This window comes from Mchenga conophoros, linkage group LG19 (genome assembly GCF_057382185.1).
Source record: "Mchenga conophoros isolate Kocher_MC1m ecotype Shallow Benthic linkage group LG19, M_conophoros_male_GT1.1, whole genome shotgun sequence".
NCBI lineage: Eukaryota > Metazoa > Chordata > Actinopteri > Cichliformes > Cichlidae > Mchenga > Mchenga conophoros.
The window spans coordinates 27,189,537-27,196,367 of NC_140544.1; the positions used below are offsets into that span (position 1 = coordinate 27,189,537).

At 37.0% G+C, this 6,831-nt stretch overlaps 1 long non-coding RNA gene across 1 annotated transcript; it reads left to right on the top strand.

The window, feature by feature from the left end:
- The first annotated feature begins 2,205 nt into the window (after positions 1–2,205).
- Positions 2,206–6,051, top strand: LOC146552460 (uncharacterized). Its single transcript, XR_014890011.1, has 4 exons — positions 2,206–2,973; positions 3,350–3,502; positions 3,864–3,951; positions 4,534–6,051. It is a non-coding gene; the product is annotated as an uncharacterized LOC146552460 (long non-coding RNA).
- The last annotated feature ends 780 nt before the right edge of the window (positions 6,052–6,831 follow it).

The following is a 6,831-nucleotide window of genomic DNA, read 5'->3' on the forward strand; positions in this document are numbered from 1 at the left end:
CTAGAAAAGACAAATCATGATTTTTGCTTCCGTTTTTAAAAAAAGGACAGAGTAACAAAGGCAGAGGTGGTGATGGCATATTTCCCTCATCATACAGTCAACTACATTCCCCATCCTACTTATTTTGATATTATTTCAACTCTTGAGTTTCTGTTTTTTTTTATTTAAAAGGGCCACACAGTTCAGATCACAAATGATGTGCAGTACATAGAGTGTATAGCTTTTGCTCGTTTCCAACCATTTTCTGTTGTTCCACAGACAAGATTTACAACATTCAACTGCATAAAACCACAGTAAACTATAAATTTAAAACAACCACAAAGACAGACATTAGACAAATATAGCGTAAGAAAGGTACAGAAATTAAAATTATTTCCAAAAGTATGAATTTAAATAGAAATTGTGATAATAATACCACCAAACTGAACCGGTTTACTTTTTATTCTCTGCTTTGGTTAGATTTATGAACCAAAACTACCCGATTAAGTTTTGAAAAAGACGATTTGAATTCAAATAGAAGCTCACTTTATAATGTTGCCTGGAAACAAATCCCCTCAGAGAAATCTTGAAAACATCGGAATGAACCAGTCCAGTACTTTAATTGGATGGAGGTCCGGTCCTCACTGAGGATGCTACCGAGTATCTGTATTGGATGCTGTTAAACATCAATCCAATTTGGATGGATTTTTTTTTCTGTTGCACAACATTAAATCCCTTTCCAGATGTTGCAACAGTGATGAGAACTGATGCCTAAATACTGTTGTAAGAGAGGTATCAGATGCCCAAGCTGAAATACAGAGCAGACAAACCAAGTGCCAGTATGAATTACCAGTGCAACTAAATAACTATGGTTATACATTCATCTTGGTGTTTAGTTTTTCATCAGCTTGTGTCTTCTTTTGTCCTAAAAACCACTTTAAGACACTTGAACAACCTGTTTTTGTACTGTAACTCTAATTTTCTGATATAGTTCGGCTATATAAATACAGGTTATTTAACCATGATACTGTTGCTTTCTGCAGCTGTGTCCTTTTTCACTAGATCACTAAATAGGCACTTCAGCAAGGTTTGTGATTCACACTGTAAGTGCGCTATACTTTGAGTGTAAAATATGGCACAGAATATTGTATAGACACTTCTGCAGGCATATTTAAAGTTGCATTAGTTTGCTGCTTTGATATGTTGCAGTTGAAAACATTGCTGCCCTAATTTCATGTCATTCCAGGGCGAGCAAAGGAATCCTGCCTCATTTGTCTCTAATTTGTTCCCAGAGCACATATGAGAGGGGTTATAAATACATTAGTCCTCTCTGTAGCACACCACACTAGGGGGGCTGCTGGGCAATCGAGCAGCTTGCTGTTTGTATATTGCTACTTTTTACCCACTCCAGCAGTGGCGGTGGGGAGATGGGACAGCATATACCACCTACTTTATGCGGTGACTATGAGCAGGTTGTGCTGTCCCAGAGGTGGACCGCCTGTGCCGTGCATTAAAGCCTTGAGCACTGGACAGATTGGAAGCAAACCAATGCAAAAAAGGAAATGGTGAGCCACGCAGATACAAAAGAACTCATATCTTTTATGCCCTGATGTAATCCACCGGTGGTTTCAGTCAGTAGAGCGGAAACATCAATTAAAACATGACGATTATCACTAAATTTGTTATTAGCCCCGCGGAGGAAGCAACCACAGCTAGAATTTGTCTCTTTCTTCTCACTGACGCACACATGCAGACTACCGCCTGCGGGACTTTACAGACCCAGAGATAGGCCTGAACTTGTTCTCCACTTGGGAGAATATCAAATCCTGGTGCATTTTCATCAGCTGTCAGTGTCAGATAGATATTTCTGCCGAGCTGGGCAGGAAATTAGGCTATTAAATTACAGCTTTTCACAAGGCACTCGTCATTTTCTCCTGCTATCCTACAGATGTTCTATCAAAGTAAGTCATTGTAACCATCTATCTTTCCCTTGGCTAAATACTTTCACTACAACCCAAATGCTGGCCTGTTTTTTCCTTTTTTGCTCTTATCTCTCTGTCATTCTCTATCTCCTCTTCTGTTTTCTGTTGATATGTTTGATTAATTTGCACCTGCTTTTGGTTCAAGCGCAAAATTAATTCCAAGGAGGTCAGCAAGGGTCAGCGGTCAGGCCATAGTGGATTACTGATTATCAGGCAGGCGATTTGACTTCCATATTGCACTGAAAAAAAGGGACTGGCCATCTCTTGGATTTATGTAAGCATCTTGCATGTATTTAACACAATTGCCTCATGTTTTAAAGATAAATGTAACTATATAGTGTAAAAACTACATGATATGCAGAAAGGGTGTATTAAATTGTTCATATCATGTTCAGGTGAAGTAAGTCAATAAGATAGCAACGTTAAATCTCGTGAAACCACGCGTGATTTCATCTCGCGGGCTTTGGATCGTGGTTTAAAAAATGCATCCATCTCAGTCAAGTCGAGCAGCCAACTCTACGTTTTTTGGTATGTCTTGATTTTTTGAATTAATATTTACCATATTTCAGCCAAATGTAGTTAAACGTCTAAAGTGCCGCCATGTAACATGCTAAAAAAGAGCCGTTAGCTTATTTGCTGTTTTATCTGTTATCAAAGAATTGGCGCTTTTTCATTTGAATTTGTCTTTGGCACAAGAGCCGTAATATCACATTAAACCTAATTACGAGGCACTCATAACATAATTTGGTTTTCTGTGTGAATAGATTTGTCAACTGACTCTTCAGTTACATTGTGTATTTACTGCACCGTGGTGTTAGTGAGATTTTGGACATTGAACAGCTTTAGCTAATATCATCAGCGGTATTATGCTAGCTTACATCCCTACCCCTCCTGCCCTCACCTGCTGTCCTTTTGTTTTTGTTTTTGTTTTTGTTGATGCACATTGAGAGACCACATCTATTCTGCATTTCACCAGGAGTCAGCTGATGGATTGTGGGTTCAAGGTGTTATGGTAAGAAAGTATATTCTATTTTCGCTTAAGGTTTCTGTAACTTAATTATAATAGGTTTTTTATAATTATTAGGTGCATGCATACTCAAATAGACCACCCTATTAATACAACTGAGAAATCCAAAATCTGCCATAGGTTTAACTTATACCTGTATGTATTGTCAGAAAGGTGATTACTGGACTCACATTAATGCACACTTGAACTAAAATGAGGTTGTAACTTGTGGGTTCTTGGGTTGCAAATCAGAAATAAACATCTTTGGATTTTTTTAATCCCATAAGATCTGGAAACACAGTTTTTATTCAACAAAACATTACTGATTATTAACCAAGCACAGTGCCTGCTGTTATTTCAAAATAATTTTATGTCATTTCAGATGAAATGCAGCATTCCAGTGCATCCCAACCATGCCTTTACAGTCAAGGTTTCTGACGGAGCTGAGTTTCTCTCTGACAGTCTGCTGAAAGTGTTTGCAAAGTGATCGGGGGAACAGGGCACAAAGCTAAAGGATGTAGCTGCCATGATGACAGTAAGAACTTTAAAATTCTTTAACTACAAAGTGTATATGTATTGCATTAGGTCAGTAAAAGATTTTTATGCTGCATCCATTGAAACAGTCAACTATTACCTGTGAGTACTGATTCCACCGAAAGGATGCCATAATTTTCGTCATGCATTTACTGGCCCACTGAGAAAAATTGATCTTTTTAAAAAAATAAATGTTCTGGAAACTATATATCCATAAAGTTGATGTCAAACAGGAACTTTTGATATTGCTTTGTAGATGCTGGTGTTGCATGTTGACTGGTTTAAGTTTTGGTCTGGGATCATTTTCTTCTGTGCTACTGAAAAGTTCACAAATCTCTGTTTTCTTTGTTATAATACTTTAGGATGACATTAATGCTCAAAGGGAGTCTCATCAAAGTGCTCCGCATCTGTGTGAACGACAATTGCAACATCTTGGTGCAGGAGTTCATGGTGAGTGTTTTATGAGTAGATTGTGGCTTTGCAACATTTAAAAATGCATTTAGTTATCCACTTGATCCTCATTGGACCAGTTAGGACCAGTAGTCCTCTTTAATAATTTGAAGTTCACATGAGGCCTGGTAGTGAACTCAGCCGCCGGCCCTTGAGGCCCCACCCCTGTATTAGGGGTCACATCAGTGTGAAAAAACTTTAAATTTGTCATTCTAGTGAACAAAGGAAAATCCCACCAATATTTACATTAGCTTTTGTTTGAAAAAAAAAAAAGACCAACAGCTAACCAAATTGTGGGGCTGAAAGTCTAAATTCTAACATCTTCTGAGTGACAAAACCTGGATTTCTGATGGGCCGGTGTCTTTCTAAGAAAAACTAATGTAAAGCATTTGAAATTATGTTTTTCACCCTCTCTTAGAAACTCTGTTAGACCATGAATGGCAGCATGGCAGGCCACTCTTTGGCTATAGCTATTTACTATGTTGCTTGCATTGGTTTAAATTACTCTAACATTAGAACTGGTAGATTCAAAAGAGATGAGTTTAAAAAGGAATCTTAAAGAAATGTTTTGTGTTTAACCAGGACTTGACTGAGGCCACTGCACAGATTGAGAAAACCACAATGAACATCTGTCTCCAGAGGATGCACCAGGCAATGACTTTTCTGACGTTGGCATCATCATCGAGGGTATAGTAGTTCTTCAAGATCTGGATAACGTGACCTTTGCAGTAGCCATGCTGTTTGGACCTTTTTTATTCCTTCAATATGAGTTACCCATCACAACTCTGCTACACTTTTGAGGTGATTCAAAGGGTGGTAATGGAGTTGGATGCAACTCAGCTCTCAAGAAAAGCTCACAACTAAGACAAAACTGCTCCTGCAACGAAGCTCACTGTTATGCATGTGAGGTGACCAGCTCTAGGTGAGAAGACATTTAAATCTCACACTTGTTCTGCTGCATTTTTGAAGCTCAATTCCAGGAACAGATCGCAGGGTTCATTTTTATATACACTGCAACTGCCATGAGGACGAGCCGTTTTTTTGTTGTTGTTGTTGTTTGTTTTTCCTTTTGCTCTGTACAAGTTCTCTGTCTGTTTGGCAGCATTTTTAAATTTCTCTTTGTATTTTTTCTTTCTTTTACTAGTGAAGAGATGTAGCATGAACAGTTATGCAGTCTAAATATCCCATATGGGCCGTGTGAAATGGTATTTTCAGTTTCATTCAGTTGAAGTAAGGAACGTTGAATATTTCTAAGTGTGCTGTTTTGAACCAAGATGTCACAGTATGATCAGTGCCGTAATTTTTGACAGTCACTGTATCAATGTTATTTTTGCATCTCTTGAATAAAGGTTTTGACCTGCAAGTGCTAATTTCTTTAGTTATTGGGGTAAAATGGGTAGTGTTAATAGGAAGGTGTTTGCCAATTCAGTAACCTAATTTAATGTTAATGGAAACTAACATTACCTCAAATTGTTTAGTTATAATTGTTGTTTAACTGAATCTTGACGTTAGAGGCCTTAAATAGAATGTTTTGTATTGTTCTTTCCCAACATTTTTCAAAAGAAAGAGTCTAATTTCTTTGCTGTGATTGATTCCAGAGAACACGGAAGAACTGACATTATTTAACTGTTGGTTTATATAGATTCAGTAGTGGAGTAATGTCAGTTTAATTCTTTACCTACTGTCAATGCAGTGAAATTAGACATTTTGTTTTGAAAGGTTACTGGTGGATGCCAGCAACCATCTTGGAAGAGAACAATATAATCTGTTATAAGGCCTCCATTTGAAAATTGTGTATTTGATACTAGAATATAATAGCAAAATGTAATTTGAAGATAACATGTAGTATTTAAGTGACCAAGTAGTATTGGGTAAAAGTTATTGAATGGTGTTGGGATAAAGTGAGAAAATTGTGAAGGATTAAAATATTTCAAGAGCTCAAATTACTTCATCAAAACATGTTTAAGTCACATTTTATCAACACAAATTGCACAGGTTTATTGAACATGAATAAATTGTGTTAATTTAACTCAATTGTTTAAGTTGCTGCCAAAGCAAAACATCTGTGTGCAACAAATGTCCACCATTGAATTAAGTAAATCCAACAACATATTTTTTTCAGTGTGGCTCATCCATGACTTGGATTGCACATCTGAGAACCAGTCACAAGATCTGAAATGTGGAAAAGCATTGAGACCCGCTGCAGTACAGAAATCCAAAACACATTTATTCACATGATTCAAACCTTATTTTGAGATATGTAGTTTTGAGTCTTTTTTTTGTATTCGAACAAAAAAAGAAGGAAGAGGAAAATGTGTGAAGTTTTAGTGATGATTTCAAAAGAAGCATGCAGATGCCTTTTCACCCCAATTCTCAGTGTTTAAACAAAAATCTGGCATATGGATATTGATCATCAGTTATGTCAATGATGCGCACAAGCAATGTTTTTTTAATCTGTGCAGTATTTCTGTATAGTATTCATTTTGTGTTATACCGCTTTGCTATGAACAGATGTTTACTTGTTAATATTTTGATTCCTGCCATGTAGCACGAGAAGATTATTACTCCTTTCACATTTGCACCAGGCTATTTGTCACAGTTCACTGAGAGGACTCAAACGCAAGACATGCTGAGAAGTTTCACAAGGTTTGACGAACAAACTCTAATTTTACAACAACAGAAGTAAATCAAAGACTTTCTGTGTTCAACACAGGTCAGTACTTGTTACAAAAAGTCATCTCAAGTTTTCTCTACTGAACTCAGGTAAGTAATGTTATTATTCGATTAACTAAGTCCTCTGAAGTTTCATCTAAGGCAGAATGTCCAAACCTGTTAATGTTGTTACATTACATTAGACTTTCCTTCCAAACACAGGTTTTC